Raw genomic sequence first — 18,495 nt, forward strand, 5'->3', positions numbered from 1 at the left:
ACATACCAACTGTTCTACTTATTGACTATGTGACATTTGGCTAGTAATTCAATCATTAGGAGCTTTATTTTCTGTCTTATAAAAGGAAGTTGACATTACTTCTAGTAGATTTTACTTCAAACTAGATATTAGTTCTAGTTTGCCATTTGCCCAGCAGGCTGATCTATGATCATGGACCTAAATTTCCAATGCCTTAATTCTCTCATTTATAAAAAGAGACTTTAAAGCAAACAAATTTCATATCATTTAATATTTACACTTTTTGAATCTTATACTGAGGCAATAATTTACCTCTTTAATTATATCAGTAGTTCTTTCAATATGTTAAATTGTATTAAATTTGATATCAAAGAGTTAAAATTATATAAAATGCCTAGAAACCTATAAAATGATTCTCTTAATCCATAATTTTGGTATACTCCTTTTCTGTAGGAACATTATATCTACGTGATAGGAATGATATAGCCAAGTATTGAATGTATTGTTTTCATTGCTCTGTCATATCAATATTACACACTTATCAAAGCAGTGGGAAATCCCTCCCTTTTCCTTCATATTTTGACCTTAAAAACCTCTGTTCAGTGTCTTTGTTGACTTTTTTTTTCAATATACAACATATTCCTAGCTTTTGCTTTTCTGAGACTTTCCTACCAATGTTAGTGCCTCTTCTTATGTCTATGGAACACAAGATGGCTTTTCATAAGTTCTACCTTCATTTTCTCTGAGAAGAGACTTTTTCAACCTGCTGTATTACCTTGCTGTCATGGGGGAGGAAAAGTAATTGTCCCTCTATTCTTCTGAGTTCTTGGCTGAAACCCTTGTAATAAAAGCTTAATAAGAGAAAAATAGTTTATTAACATGTATATTTCATGTATATATGGGACATGCCCTGGGAAAAATGAGTAAGTCTTTGAGGTGGCCTAAGATACTAGCTTAAATGCCATCTTCAGCTGAAGACAAAAGAAAGTTGTAGCAAGGCCAGTTATGGTAAGGTTACCAGGAAAAGTAAGATTTTTCTGGTAAGGTAATGGTAAGTTTTCTTATGCAGAATTAAGCAGGGGCTTCTCCATTGTTAAGATTTTCTTATGATTTACAGTTGTTTTCTCTTCCTGGTACAGAGAGAGATAGGCTTACAAATGGAGATCTCCTTTATAAATGTACATTTCCCTACAAAAGGGTAATTTCTACTTTGTTTTCGGAACTTCTTCTATTGTCTGTTTTTCCTCAAAATAATACTTATGCCAAAAGGGCATATTTTGGGGGGGCATATTCTGATACCCTTTACCGTATTTTTCCTATATTACCCACAGGCACTGTCTGCAGATTCTTTTCTAATCCCCAAGAATTAGCAACTATCATGAACTGAAAGCAATAATAGGGCTACATTTTTTTTTAGACTCTAGAAAACGGGGTGTTGGAGGAGACTTTGAGTGACTTTAAACTGAAGTATGCTGTAGGTATTTATTTTTACCAGGTATAGAGAGCAAGATGGAGTCACTCCTGTCAAGCAGAGGCCTTTGTCAAGCAATGATGCAAGTGGTTAAGGATACTGCAGTTACCAGATATCGCCAAGACCAGCACCAGCTGACGATACCTCAGAACTAATAGCTAGCAGAAGCAGAGTAGGTCTGCAAGGGTCCACAACTGATTAAATGCCTTTAATAAGGGTAGATTTTTGCAGCAAACTGTAGACTCCTCAGACACTGACCCCTCTATGTCTGAGCAACTCAGAAAGGCAGCTGTCACAGACGGCTCAGCCTGATCCATCTCCGAAGAGAACTGAGATCCTTCATTACTTGAATATAATAAACAAGTGCCAAAAGCTGATCCAGACCAAACTGAGGCCTTATCTCAACTGCGCACCACAGACTGACTTCGTGTTTGGATCCTTAACTTCCTACCCCCTGTGTTATATTGTTTGTTCTGTGACTTGTCTTGTGTTCTGCTTCGTGTTCCACACAAGAACCCATGTTAACCGTGTAGTGAAATGTCATTGTGCTTGGAATCCTGAACATACTTTATAATTATGTTAACCTTGTTTTATGACTGAATAAAACGGACATAGTGGAAAGACACAACTCGTGTGTGCACCTTCATAGTGTGCTCATGACAACTCACAAGGTCTCTAAAATCTTCTCATCAGGATGCATAAGCCATGGATGCATGCTCATCATCCTATTGACCTAAGCAAGTCACATGACCAAGACCAAAAAAAATGGAAGAAAGGACAAAATAATATCTAATATGCTAGCATCTATGAGAGCCACAAAGGGTCGTGACTCTAAGAGTAAAAAGGAAATATAGCAGGATTAGTAATGCATATGGAAATAGTGAAAACTGAGTCTAAGGGATCTATTTTTACTACAATTCTAGACCATTTGTCATTAATGATATTTCATTACACTATGCATAAGTTTAGAAATTTGATGACTAATAGAAAATGTGAAACTCTTCTACTCTACTACATTTTTTAATGCACTTGATTTATTTTGTGTTTTCATTAGATCATAACAATTTATATTGCCCTGGTACTGCATTTCTCTGTTAAAAATAATGATGATGCATTTCTCTGTTAAAAATAATGATGATGTGTTAAAAATATATTAAGCATATATTTGTAATATTTGTATGTATCTAGCAGAATAATTCCAAGCATCATATTATATTTAGCTAATGATTGTAAGCTTGGCTTATGGCTTTTCTGTAAATATAAACTTCACTTATTATTTTTCCTTTTATTATTTGGTATGAATACAGCACATTTGGGAAATATTTCCAGTGCAATTTTGGACACTTTAAAATCTTTATCCTCTCTTGAGGGCAACTCAATATCATCTAATTTTTTTTTTTTTTATATCTCATCATGTGGCACAAACCCCATACATATTAGAAGTTTAATAAATATTTGTTGAATGACTAAATAAATTAACGAATATCATCTAAATTCTTATGATAATGGAGAAAGAAAATGGGGCTGAAAGTAATTAAGAGATGTGCCCTTGTTGCCTAAATCACAATGATGACAGGGAAATTGTAGTTCAGAATTTTTTCTACTACTACAGTGACCTAGATCTAGAATGAATGCTACCATAATGAATAATGAGTAAAGAGGTAAACATAGGAATAGGAAAGTCTACAGAATATACCATTAGTGAAAAATCTAGTATCACTTACAGCTTATTTTATATGTAATAGTCTTGAAAAGATCATCTCCTATATTGACTTAAATTTCTCAAGAAGTGTCATCACCTACCCTCTGCTAGTGGGAGAAACAGGAAAACCAGTGGCAAAATTTAGTCCAAGTCTGAAGGCCCAAGAACCTGGAGGCCAATGGTTCAAGTCCTATTTCAAGATTGAAGGCCTAAGAACTGGAGGGCTGCTAGTATAAGTCTCAGATTTCAAAGTTCCAAGAACCAGGAGCTTTGACATCCAGGGGCAGGAAAAGATAGAGAGAGAATTCACCTTTCTTTTGACTTTTTATTCTATTCCAGCCCTCAGTGGATTGGGTGCTGCTGCCCCCCCCCCCCCCGACTAGTAATGGGAGATATTCTTTACTCAGTCTACTGATGCAAATGCTAACCTCTTCCAAAAACACCCTTGCAGACACATGCAGAAGTAATGTTTTACCAGCCCTCTGGGCATCCCTTAGCCCAGTTAGGTAGACACATAAAATTAACCATCATACTTCCCAAACTACTAAAATCAGCCTCATGACACAGCCTCAGAGATGCTACCACAAGGTCATCTCCCTGAAAATCTGAGCTGCAGCCTCATAGAGCTATACCTCCAAATTTCTAGTTTCCTTATTCACCGATTTAAGGCAAACTTCAAGTAGGAAATGTGAGTTTATTGGTTGAGATGAAGAGACAACGATAAATAATGTTAAATGAGAGAAAGTGCAAAACAAAAGAGAAAAAACAAGCAAACAAACAAAAAAACAAGCCTTAGAGTTCTGTTCTCAGAGTGTTTACAGTTGCCTAAAGGTACTGATGTTCCTTATAAGGCACACATAAATTACTTATATTTTCCAAAAATTTTTTGATTGAGTAGATCACAACTTGTAACATAAACAATATTAGCCAAATGCAGGTGAAAATTCTGTTTTTAAAGTAATATGAGGCTTTAAAAATCTATAAACAAGAAATAATGTGTGTGTGTGTGTGTGTGTGTGTGTGTGTGTACAGACATATACTTATATATATCTCCATCCAATTCCAACACCAATTCTGATGTGTGTGTGTTTGCTCCCACATCACGAAGCAATCCTCCAACATCAGTTGGATGTCCTACAAGCTAACTCAATTTTGACACTATCTACCTGGAGACAGGTACAAATCCCAGAGGTTAAGGACTCAGTCTTACAAGACTGATCCCTCAATCCTACTTCAGTTGCCAATCGCCAGTCCAGGTTGTCACTTGTGATTCTAACCAAACCACCTATAGATCAGAGGTGCCAATGAACTCCTTGAGTGTGATTAATTTGCTACAGCAACTCACAGAACTCAAACATTTTACTTAATGGATTACTGTTTATTATAAAAGGATAAATTGGGAACAAGACAGATAGAATTCTAAGATATATAGGGTAAGGAGTGTTGAAAGGGGTGTGTAGCTTCCATGCCCTCTCCAAGCAGGCCACTCTCCCAGATCCTTCACCTGCTCACAAGCCCAGAAGCTCTCCAAACCACATCTTTTTGGGTTTTTATGGAGGCTTCATTACATAGTCATGACTGATTTAATTCACTGGCCATTGCTGATTGAACTAAACCTTTCCACCCCTCTCCCCTCCCCAGAGTTGGGGATAAGAATGAAAGTTCCAATCCTCTAATCACATGGTTGGCTACAGTGTCAATCAACCCCCTTATTAAAATGACAAAAGATACTTTTACACCTCACACCATCCAGGAAATTCCTGGGGTTTTAAGTGTTATTTACCAGAAACAGTGGATGAAGACCAAATATATATTTCTTATTATCAATCACAATATGACAATATGATATATATAATATTGATAGGACATTAAAATATAATATATAATATTGACTCCATTTACATATTTGGCTATCTATTTCCATTATGACTGTGTTCTGCTAGGTCAGGAATCATGCTTTATTTATCTTTTCCTGAAACACTGACATGTAGCTGGCCTTCAAAAGATGTTTGATTAATGAGCAAATAACTAAAAAATAAGTTGCTTTAGGGCCATTGGCTGAGTATATTGACAAAGTATGTATAGTGAAAACTCCACACAAGTACTATATAAAGTTTTCCATGCTTCATAGTTCGGTTTTTCTTTAAGTGATTTTCCATTTACACAGCGTTGCTGCTACCATTCCCAAACTAGGAATTTGGGCCTAGTAATTTGTTCAGGGGAAAAAAGGACTAAGAAATAAATAGGAAAGGGATTGGTTCATGTGAGCACCTCTATGGGAAATGTGCTTTATTTTAACTATTAAATTGTAAATGTACTAGCTATTTATTACATTCTTGTATTCTTTTCCAGAACTATTTCTTATTTCGTGTGATTTTTTTCACCCAATTCTTCGAATGCTAAAACACGAGATACTGTGGATTTGATCTAGGTTTACTCCATGAACCACAGTGATTATTCTAAGAATACAGTAAAAAGTACATAAAAGAGCCAACAAAAACACTTTTTTATGATCCCTCTAAATGCTGGGAAAGTAGAGTCTTTATGTTTTCTGAGGTCAAGAAATGTAAAAACTGCATATTTCTGGATGTATTTATGGTCATATTTTTGGCATGTGAAGAGAACTTTCAAGAAAATGAAGCACAACAGACCAAAGACCCACGGTAAGAAACAGAAAAGAGAGAGAGAAAAAGTGTAGTGAAAAGGAAGGTTTCTAATATTATTTGATCACTTGGATATAGTGATGCCTGAATTTACCTACTCACTTCCAAGACTAGACCATTAAGTGACTTTACAAATTTCTTTTGGGATTAAGCTGGTTTGAGTTTATTTATGAGTCTTGATCATACCTCCTCTTGTTTCTTTTTATTAGTACTATTTTTTTAGAAGTAACAAAACTGGTATGACCTCACCTTCTAGAACACAGTTATTAACATTGAAGATTTTTTTAATCCATAACTCAAGGTTCACTCCAGACAGACTAAACATTATTTATTAACCACTAAATTTCCTTGGAATCTATAGGTAAAGGAAGCTTGATATCTTCTAGTCTACTCTTGGAACAAAGGCAACAATTTCACAGATACCTTCATGAGATGGATGGTCAGCTTATGTCTTTATCATCAAGTGGGAGCTCCCAACTACACAGTGTAGACCGCTAATGATAAAGAGAGCATAGAAACTTATGTGTATATCAACTCCAAATCTGCATTCTTATAATTTTTGATTTCAGAATAATACTAAGCATCTTCTTTCTTACATTTGAAAACTCTTCACATACTCAGACACAGCTCTTTTCTTTTTTCTTGTGTCTTCTTATTTCTGAGTTAAACTCACCTCATTTCCTCAACTACTCCTCTTAAATAAAATCTGGACTGTCTACTCTTTTCCTTTCTTTCCATGGATGCTCTCTGTTTTGATTAGGTCATTTCCCCCCTAAAATGTGTTACCTTGACTCAAAATCAATTTGCAAAATGCTTTTGTGCCTAGTTTAGCATGTAATGAAAACATTCCTAACCATGACTAGGATACAACATAATTATTGGTGCAGTCTCAGTCTGTGTTATATTTTAGAATGTTTTTGAGTACTATTGAGCTGTGGTGAACTAAAACGCACAGATCATTTGCACGCAAATTGCTGCAAACATTGAGCTTTACTTACATGATGATGTTAGAGAATTAAGTAACCCACATACTATTTGCTTCTCTGTATGTTTTCTTATTAAATAGTATAGGCCAGGGGCACCTGGGTGGCTCAGTCAGTTAAGTGTCCGACTTCAGCTCAGGTCATGATTTCACAGTCTGTGAGTTTAAGCCTCGCATCAGGCTCTGTGCTGACAGCTCAGAGCCTGGAGCCTGCTTTGGATTCTGTGTTTCCCTCTCTCTCTGCCCCTCCCTTGCTCATGCTCTATCTCTCTCTGTCTCAAAAATAAATAAAAACATTAAAAAATTAATAAAAAAATAAATAGTATAGGCCAAATAATCATAAAGTATTTAGCACTTTTAGTTTGAAGGCCTTTAGCAGAGTATTTTACAAAAACAATTTAATCTAATTGGACTGAAATACTTATCATTAACATACAGTATTCATACAAATGGCTAGTGAATTGCCTTTCATTCTTAACTAAACTGTGCAGTTCTGTTTATTTCATTAAGTGAATCAAATAAGTTAATACCTTTGTAGATCCCAAATATCATATTATATCATATTCTGAGAGCTAAAGTTTCATTAACATATTTTATATGTTTTCTGATTGTAAAATTTAAATATCTTATTTTACAAAATTTGGAAGGGACAACCAAAGAAGTAAATTGTTCATAATTAACAGAGTAGAATTTCCTATGTTTTAGCAATCAGTCACTAAGAGTTTAAGGACTTTAAAAAAAAAAAAAAAAAAATATATATATATATATATGTGTGTGTGTATATATATATATATGTGTGTGTGTATATATATATATATATATATATATATATATATATATATAATTTCAAGTAAACCCAAGGGGACTGTAAAACAAGACTTGTGGCTGCTCTTAGGGCCTGTTAGTATAATTCCAAAAATGTCTGGATAACAGATCTTTTTGTCTATCTCGTTCTTGGGTGAAGTTCAGGAAAGTCCTTGGATCTTTTGTTAGTCAGTGGGAGCTGAGAGTGATAAATGCAGGCTGACTTCATGCCTGTGTGCACTGTACTTCGTGGTACTCTGTAGTCCTAATGTATATCTCATAATGCCAAGATTTATGAGGTGTACCTGGACCAGCTGAGGTAGTTCCTGGCACAAAACCAGATCCATCCTTCTGCTGAATTCCATCAACCTAATGCATACCAGGTTGAACCTGGATGATAGCAGTGGAGCGTCCAGATGGCCTGAAATCATCTTAATGTCTTAGACCATGATCCACAAGCTTGTATCTCATGGTCATGCTATGTCGGGGGCCAAAAATTGACACCTCCTTTGGAGAATGTTTCTGATCATGCTGCTGTGTCTCCTGACTGTGCTGACTTCCTTGTGACTCTTTATGTATTTAAACCTTATTTTATTTATACCTGTGGACTCTACATCTCTTCCATATATTGATATAAGCCCATGATGAACATTTTCTATGCAGTAGTCATGCATTTGTACCCTAAAAAGTGCAGCATGCAAGAGAAAGAAAAGAAGTCTTTGTTTCTCATACAAATATCAATCACTAACTCCATCATACAGAGATGGCAAATTATGGAATAAATAGAATATGATTTCTCTTTTTTTCTTTGTTTTAGATTTTACTTTTTATTTTAAGTAGTCTTTGTCTAGAATGGGGATTTCTGTTGTTTTTGGCCAGATGACAGGAAAATGTTTAAAATTTCTTAATAAAAGGACACAAAGCACTACACATTTGAAGTGCCAAGACCCTTCTAATACCAGAATATTCTGTGCTATTTGAAAGGCAATTAAGTATCGGAGAAATATATATTTCCCAGAATAAAGTTAAAAAACCTTGCACAAAAATGGCAGCCTTTGGGTGAGGTGTGGCTTCCCAAACATGCCATCTGGTAAGGCTTTGACTGATAGGGAATATGTTCTTGACTATCAAAGCTTATATATTTTTTATCATAAATAATGAATCAGATGAGTATACTACATTGCAACTACATTGTCACAACCTCTAAACCTCTCGGTCTCTCTGTTCTCTTTCTGGCTTCTAATGTTGTGTTTACATTTGAGACTAGCCTGATTCTTCTTCCTTTAGATTTTTTTTAAATGTTTATTCTAGTTGAATTGTATTTTATTTGTGCTTGAAATTCATATTTTATATCTGAACCTCAACTTTACCTTACACTTGGCAATCCCATTTTATATTCAGAATCTAGAATTTCATAAGTACAGAAATATTGTCTTTTACTATATATTTGAGTTTGTTTAACTTCTCTCTTCTTTTTTTTTTAATTTTTTTTTTTAACGTTTATTTATTTTTGAGACAGAGAGAGACAGAGCATGAACGGGGGAGGGGCAGAGAGAGAGAGAGACACAGAATTGGAAGCAGGCTCCAGGCTCTGAGCCATCAGCCCAGAGTCCGACGCGGGGCTCGAACTCACGGACCCCGTGAGTTGGATGCTTAACCGACTGAGCCACCCAGGCGCCCCTCAACTTCTCTCTTCTTTAGACATGAATACTAATTGCAAACTTGGGATTTCTGTTTTCCTTTAGAGATCTTTATCATCTCTTTTATTGTTATTTTTAATTCTTATCTTTTCCCCATCTTTGGTTTTTAATAACATTTCTCTGTTTTATTTCTTTTAATGTAAATATCAATTATGCTACTCATTTGTAGTTTTCTTACCCTTTTTTATCTCATCTATCTTCAATTTTATTTTTTCCCAATAGCTAGAACTTTCTCCAATTTTTTTGGCCCCATTCTCTTTGGTCTATGAGTCTAATTGACAACATAAAGTAGATGCTTTATAAATATTTTGCTGTTGTTACTCTTCAACTTGAATATTATTTTCTCCTTTTCTGATACATAACATGTTCAGAGATCTCACTCTTACTTATTTTCAGTGTCCTAGTACTTCAGCCACAAAGATCTCTCCTACTCAGGACAGATCTCCCACTCAGGAGAGTACTCAGGGTTTTGTCCACAAACAGGGTGAAATGTTTTCCTTTTCTAATTGTATATTTTGATATTAGAAAGTACTACCTAATGTAATAGCCTGGACAATTGGTAGACATGTACAACTCATCACTAAATTCCAAGTAGGAAGAGTTATTTAATATTGTGTAGTTGTTGGATTAAATAATATTGGTTTTTGTTTTTGTTTTTGTTTTTGTTTTGGACTTTCTGGCTATCTTGAACAGTCTGATTTCCTTCTGTTAAAGTGAGAGAGGGAGAGGGAGAGAGAGGGAGAGAAAATATGAATGATAATCAAGATCTCTCAGCAACCAGCTTTCCAACAAATTTTCCCCACATACATTCTTTACACTACTCAATTTGTATGCTTTATGTAAAATTGCAAGGCCTATTCATTTATACCCTGGATCTGTAGTATTTCTAAGAGAGGATGGGAAAAATAATGTTATGGTTGTGTATAAATGGGGAAAAACAAAATGTAGGTCATAGATAGTAGCTCCCAATACTAAAGTGGCACTTTTCTAGTTGGTTATAGACCAGGAGTTTTTTACTTTTAAAGAAGTATCGAATTTGGTATCCATAGTTCTTTCAGATTTATTTTTTATGTGAATGCTTTTAGACAGGCTATTTACTTGCTTTATATATGAGCCCAACTTTCCCTATGGATGAAAATAGAGTCTGATTTCCATGTTTATGATGCCTACCTGCCTCTAGCAGGCATTTGAATTTACAGTCATAGGATAGATCTCATGCCTACAAAAGAGGGCCAGCAAGTTTAATTATGATCCATCCATGATCAGCACACTCTGTACATTTGGATAAATTTTAGTTTGTAATTAGTGGAAGTGTCTCACAAATTTTAGCAATAGTGTGGCTCAAATATTATCCTATGGTTTGTCTTATGCTGAGGTACTATAGGTAATTCAGTTGGAAATTAATCTAATCATAAAATCAGAAACATATTTACACTTTTTTATACAATAAAATGATTTGATTCCTAGACAGAGCCTTCAAGAATATTCAGCCTAATCTCTTCCTTTTATAGATGCATTTCAAGAATTTGAGGGGTGCGTGGATGGCTCAGTCGGTTAAGCATCTGACTTCGGTTCAGGTCATGATCTCACACTCTGCAAGTTCGAGCTCCGCATCAGGTTCTGTGCTGAGAGCTCGGAGCCTGAAGCTTACTTCAGATTTTGTGTCTCCCTCTCTCTGACCCTCCCCCGTTTATGCTCTGTCTCTCTCTGTCTCAAAAATAAATAAACATTAAAAAATAATTTTGAAATTACTTTGTGAAGGTTATATGGCTTATTTATGGTAGACTTCAAACTAGAAGCCAATATTCTTTCTACACTTCTTTGCACACTTTAGATATTTCATATTGAATTGTTATTTTGCCAATCTTGTCCAGGATGTCTACTTTTAAGTTCCTTTAACCTCTTTTTTTTCTTGTTCTAAGGGAATATGTGAAAACCATCATTTGAAAATTCATGTAATTCTGATAAAATAAAACAATTTTAGACAGTCTTTTTTTTTTAATTTTTAGATTCAATTTCTAAAGCACCAATGACAACCACTTTTATTTACTTATTTTACCTAAAGGACCATACAATCAATAACTTTGTGATCATTAAGACTTTTTGTGGGGCGCCTGGGTGGCTCAGTCGGTTAAGTGGCCCACTTCGGTTTAGGTTATGATCTCACAGTCCGTGAGTTCGAGCCCCACGTCGGGCTCTGTGCTGACAGCTCAGAGCCTGGAGCCTGCTTCAGATTCTGTGTCTCCCTCTCTCTCTGACCCCCCCTCGTTCATGCTCTGTCTCTCAAATAAATAAACGTTAAAAACAAATAAACAAAAAAAGACTTCTTGTGGGTCATGAAATATACTTGTCTAAATCATATTAGCTTTACTCTTAATTTATTTTTAACTCAGAGAATTTTGAATACTTGTTTGTTTGTTCTTTTCCTGATGTAGAAAGTCCTCACTATTTGTGTGTGATTTTCAAAACTTAGCCATTTACTTTATTACCTTAAGTGATCTACAGAATATTTGCAGCCACCCATGGTTAAATTTGTGAAGTTGGAGCCATAGGAATGAATCAATCTATATTGGTTTTTTGCTGTCCTTAATTTTTATAGAAACTTTACTGGGCTTCCCTTTAAGCATTGAAAATTAGCATTAGTTATAGACATTGTAAACTAATTTGTATTCCCAATACATCTTTGTTAACAGCAACACAGTAATTGAGATATTATCCCCATGAAATGAAAAATACACACACACACACACACACACACACGCACACACACACACACACACACACACACACGATAATTAAAAAGCAATCCTCGAGTTTTATAAGTTAATCCTTTCCTTTTATATGTGTATAAATGACATTGTTTTGTCTCCTAATGTTGCTTACAGAGAAAATTATGGGCAATGACTGTATCTTGAAAAGGGACAATTTTGATGCTTTCAAGAGTAGAGGCACCTGAATGGCTCCGTAGGTTAAGCATCTGACTCTTGAGCTTTGCTTAGGTCACGATCTCACGGTTTGTGGGTTCATGCCTCACATCAGGTTCTGCAGAACCTGCTTGGGATTTTCTTCTCTCTACCACCCCTCTCTTCCCATCCTGTACTCTCTCTCTCTCTCAAAATAAGTAAATAAACTTAAAAAAAAGAGTACTCATCAACTTTATTTAGGGGTTTGATACTTGAATAATCTTTTAAGTCTATCTATTTATTTTGAGACACAGAGAGTGCACACAAGTGAGTGGGAGAGACGCAGGGAGAGAGAAAATCCCAAGCAGACTCCACACTGTCAGCACAGCCTGACCCAGGGCTTGATCCTTCAAACCATGAGGTCATGACCTGAGCAGAAATCAAGAGTCAGACACCCAACCGACTGAGCCACCCAAGCACCATGAATTATCTTTCATATTTAGAGCTAGTGTCATTTGGCTAGCCCTTTGTTTACTGCTTAAATACCTTCTTTTAAGCAGATAGTTTCAATCTCTTTGTAAGCTCATTGAAGGTTATGTCTTATGTTCAATCTTTTAACACAGTAGTGAAAAACTCCACAATACATGCTCAAATATATACTTATTTTTATTGAGATTTGTATTTACAAAAATGACTTTAGAATTAATCAGCATACACTCTAGTTCCACTAAAGAGATATCTGGTTTATCCTAACTAACCTTAAAGAAGATGTTAGTATTTTATATCATATGGAAATATCCATTGACTATTCAATCATTATGATAATGAGTACCATAACTCTCAAATCTATACACATCCTAGGTCTACGAATATTTCAACATGGATTCAATTTTGAGTGGGTAAGATTTGGACAATATCCCTGAACTGTTTATCACATCTATCTTTTTCACTTATGACTTCCTTTCAGCTACTAGATGTATCAAGGTGACAAGATCAAATTCTTAAATACACGCCATGGTTGGTAGTAAAAGATGACTATCAGAAAATAGTCATCAGAAAAAGATGACTATTTATTAATACACAGTTTACACCAGGGGTCAGGATAGAAATTACAATAGTGGGCTCAAAGTACTCTATTTTAAATTTATTTACATTTAAATTTCTTTTTTATTCTTGTTATTTGCTAATGCTTATAAGTAATGAACTTTTAGTAAATTAGAAAAGGGAACTGGACTTCCCTGTGGCTCATTAAATCCATTCCACTTTATTTACAGGCAGCATTTAAATGCACTTTATCCTCAGTAGTATTCTCTCTAGTTCTAACTAGTTCAGACTGAACACCTAACAGCCCAGGGCTTATCTCATAGCAATTTCCGTTTCTGTCCTGGATTTGAATATCCTTGTAAAGGGGCCTAGCTATATATACACTTCTATTTTTTCAAAGCCCTATTACTATTCTTATTTTGCCTGATCCATGCATTTCAAGACAACCAGTAACTTGACAAACACATTCACGTGCTTGTATGGCCTCAAGGACGTATTTAAAATTATATAAAGTAACCACTACAAAACAAAAACTTCTTTTTGTCCCAAAAGGTGGCTCCCTTTATCATACCAGACTTAATAATTAAGTGTCTATTGTGTGTGTGAGTGGCTCAGTCAGTTGAGCATCCAACTTTTGATTTCGGCTCAGGCCACAATCCCAGGGTCATACGCTCGAGCCCCGTGTTGGGCTCTGTGCTGAGTGTGGAGCCTGCTTGGGATTCTCTCTCTCTTTCCCTCTTCCCTTCTCCCCCACTTGTACTCTCACCCCTCCCTAAAATTAAAATAATAATAATAACAATAAAAAATGTCTATTGCACTAACCAGGAACAGTATCTAAGAAATACAGAATTAGAATTTTTCATCTTCTTCTTTCTCTTATCCATTAGAATTTAGACACCAAAGAAATATTTAGCTTTCATAGCTTAATCTGCATATTAATACGTCTTCAATTAAGAGTTTATTATCTTTTATGACACTGATTCTCACGGGGGAGGGGGGTTAAAACCCTTTGAGAGTTCTTGGATGGCTCAGTTAAGCTGCCAACTCATGATTTTAGCTCAAGTCATGATCTCAAGTTTCCTGAGATGGAGCCCTGCATTGGGCTCTGTTCTGACAGCACAGAGCCTATTTGGGATTCTTTCTTTTCCTCTCTCTCTGCTCTCCCCAACACACACTCACTCTATCTCAAAAATAAATTAACTTAAAAAAAAAAAAAAAAAAAAAAAAAAAACCTTTGAAAACTCGGAGGGATGTGAATTATTTTTGTCCCCTCAGAGCAAGCCTTTATTTCTGTCCTTACAAATACGACTCACTCTCTCTAGAGTTTGGGAACATGTCAATGTCATATATTCCAAAGTTTTTCTCCTTCAAGGAAGGGTTACCTATGTTAAATTTCTAAGTTTGAGTGATTTTATTTTTTTTTCTTAAGGGAATATGTGACATGCCTTAGATATTTAAACACTTTAGCATGGAATACCTAGGGAAGGAATTAACTATAAGGATAAAGTGTCCTTTGAAAACAAGCAGAAGAAAACATTTCTCCTCCCAAAAATTAAAAAAAAAATCATTTTATAACTAAAAAAAAAAGTGTGATTGATTTAGTATTTATGGATAATTTGGATTTTTTTAATATAAAAATAGGAAAAACTGTGAAAGTCTTAGAAACAGGTAAAAGAGATTATTGGGCTTTCTTTCAATAGAATGCTGGGCATTGCCTAGTGGAAAATCTCTGGGGATTTCTGTAGAATATGTACCTTTGAATGTCATTGACTGAACTGTTTTATAATTCTGTAGATATAGATGTTAACTTGTAGAAAACTGAAAACAGTAGAGATTTTTCTTGTTTATAGCAATAAAATTGTTCTCATTTGTGCAAATGAGGTTTAACTGGTAAAGGATATAAATCTCTGTGATTAAAATTTTTATTTTACTGATTTTAAACTCTTACTAGTTTCCTCATTAACTAAGGAGTTAAAAATATTTGACATATGTTCATTTTACATTTGTATAAAAATAACAGTTGACTTTTTTAAACATCACTGAAATACCACTGGAGTCTCCTTAGACATGACAGAGCAGAAGGGAACATCAAAGGAGAGCCTGTTTACTTGAACCGGGCAAATATGGACTTTATTTTTATGACCTCTTTTTGTTTCCATAAAGTTCTGAGACCTGAAGGACAATCCTTGAGATTATGATAAAGGCCTAGCGATACCACTTATGAAATGTTCACTGACCTATAGTGGAAGGGATTTCATAGACTCCCTTGACTTAAATCAAATAGCTTTTATTGAAGACTTTCTTCAGATAATAATAATTTTTCCCTAAAATTGTTTTTCTTATCCACTATCAAAATTCATATTCCCAGTAGCAGATGAAGTTAAAATTAATATATAAGTTGTTTTGTTATTTTGCTTTCTCTCTCTTAAATTTGAGCTGCATGAACAAATTTTTATAATTTTCAAAATACTGTGGATAGGGTCTGGTAACATTTATCTGAGGAACAGGAGTAAGAGAGATAATGGCCATGGAAAAAATTGATAATTCCAGGCATATAAACATATTTATGAAACAATTATGCAATATTTTGCTACACAAATCTACTTAAAAAATATCTATTGAAATACAAAGCAACAGAGCTGTTATATTCATATTATTTGCCTTAGAAAAATTATCCCTTGTACCCTTTTTGGGATAATTCTTAGATTTAAATTTAGATATTAAGGAAGCATGTACCTTAATCCCAATAATTAAATATATTAAGTTATATGTAATGAGTATGATATTTTGAACTAAATTCTTGATTATTGACCTTTCTCACATTTTATGTGGATTATCTTTCATATTAGCATTATATCAAAATCTGGAAAAATGGATTTGTGATTTGAAAGCAAGAAAAAAAAATTTGTAACTTAGGATCAATAACTTATGTATCCACTCAATATATTTGTATTGAGCTCTGCCTGTAGGGCAGGTCAAAGGTGAGGAAGAAATTAGAAAAGCATGTAGTCTAAACTTCAGGATCTTTTTTTTTTGTAATGTTTATTTATTTTTGGGAGACAAAGAGACAGAGTGCAAGCAGGGGAGGGGCAGAGAGAGAGGGAGACAGAGAATCTGAAGCAGGCTCCAGGCTCTGAGCTGTCAGCACAGAGCCCAAAGCAAGGCTCGAACCCACGAAGCACAGGATCATGACCTGGGCTGAAGTTGGACGCTTAACCAAATGAGCCACCCAGGTGTCCCTAAACTTCAGCATCTTACAAGTTGGTGGTTGTAAAGGCCAGTGTAGACTGCCCCTAGGTGGGCCACTTTGGCATAAAAATTATTTTGAGTTAAAAGTAATCAAAACTTGGTAGATGCAGGAAAAGCTTTCTGCCTCCCCCTCAATGCCTAAATTTAGATTGGAAAGGAGAGCCTATAACAGGAAAAGCCTATTAACAAAGACTTCCCTTTACTTAAGGAATTTATCTGTATAATAGGGGAACCTTGTTTTTCCTTTCATCTTCCTGCTAAAGGTCTTTCTTCCCTTTGTATCCTCAGGCCCTACCCCTCTCCTTAGCTCATTTAAGACTTTCCGTTGCCCCACTGTCTTTGGAATTTCCATATCTGTGTAGATTCCTGTATATGTGCTATTAAGTTTAATTTTCTCCTGTTAATGTGCTTCATGTCAATTTCATTCTAAGTTCAGCTAGAAGGATCATAAGTCAGAGGAAGGTCTTCCTTCCTACATAGCCAAGGCAGATACATATGCTCACAACTATGTTTCAAATCAAACTGTGGTTGGTACTTAGAAGAGTGGTAAACAGAGTCCCATAAGACTTACAAGGCTAAAAGTACTATAAGATGGAAGAAATTAATTCCAAGTGGGATCATGGGTAGAGATTTCGAGGAGTAAGTAGTATTTTATTTGAGCTGTGAAGATAGGTATGAATTTACAGAGCAGAGATGCAGAGAGAAGATGGATAAATAAGCACTACCCAAGCAGGGACACAATACAGAGACAGAGCCATAACAATACATGGAGAATAGTGATAAAAGTAAGAAGTTCCAGATGGCTGGAGGGTTGTATACATACATAATAAAGGAGAGATGTGGTATGTGGTGTGATAAGTGGCTAGAAATTTAGATTGTGGTGTACCCTGCATGCCCAAATCGCGAATGGTGATGAAATTAGTGCCCAGTGAGGAGCCACTAATACGTTGTTGTATTGCAAAATAATATAGCAAAACCTCACATTTGCGTACCTCAGAGGTTTATCAAAAATATATTATTCTCACGTAAACGAATGTCTAGCCTAATAACTTGAAAATAGTATGTAACAAAACTAGTACTAGAGCACAGATCTTCACTCTGTATCAATTCAAATCTAAAATTGTGAATGTTGTCTTAAGTATCAGGAAGTTCCTACCTTTTGAGAAACGTGATTTTTTTTTAAAGCATGAAACTCAGAAGTCAAAATAATTCGTGAAAGTTTCTTCAAGCAACCAGCATGTATTTTTAGTATATATTTTCTGAATTTTAAAAATACTACTTTAGGGCTTTATCTTTTAATGTGCAGAAATTCAACACCCTTGGTAAAATTATGCAATATATAAGTACATGTTATTCGCAAAACATATCTAAACCTATGTTTTAGTTTTTAGTTTCACGAAAGGAAAAGTTACCAAAAAGGCATCCCTTAGAGTTTCTTAAACATTTCATTTTTTCTACAAAGCCTATATTCCACATAGCTTTAAACATAATAAAAACCCCTCAAGGTAGAGTTTATAGCAATTTATGTCACACTGAAAAGTCAAGTGAACTGCCGATTTGAATCATGGAGATTTCTCTCCTACTATGAAATGGTCAGTATTACAAAGTCTGCTATTATATATTTATGATGCTATTTGACCTCTACATACAAACATCTATTATCCAACAATAATATTCAATTTGCAAAACTAGCCCCAGTCCTTTGAAAGGGCTCAGTTCAGGAGAGCGTTAGACACCCGGTGTTGGTTTTTATAGAGGGTCTGGTAGTGACCAGACAGGTACCCTCCATTTTTCTCTTTTAACAGTCGGGTTGCTGATCTCACAAATCATATTTCGGTTGGAAATGAAAGGTGCGCCTCTGCCAGCATTTTGTTAGAAATAATGACACACTTTACTACCTGTAAGTGCTGACCGAGTGGTTCTGCCTTTTCTTCCCAAGGTGACTGTAACACAGATTGATGAAAGATTCTGCAGGACGACAAAGGTTAAAGATGCAGA

Source organism: Panthera pardus, unplaced genomic scaffold, assembly GCF_024362965.1.
Source record: "Panthera pardus isolate Hobbes unplaced genomic scaffold, ASM2436296v1 HiC_scaffold_16, whole genome shotgun sequence".
NCBI lineage: Eukaryota > Metazoa > Chordata > Mammalia > Carnivora > Felidae > Panthera > Panthera pardus.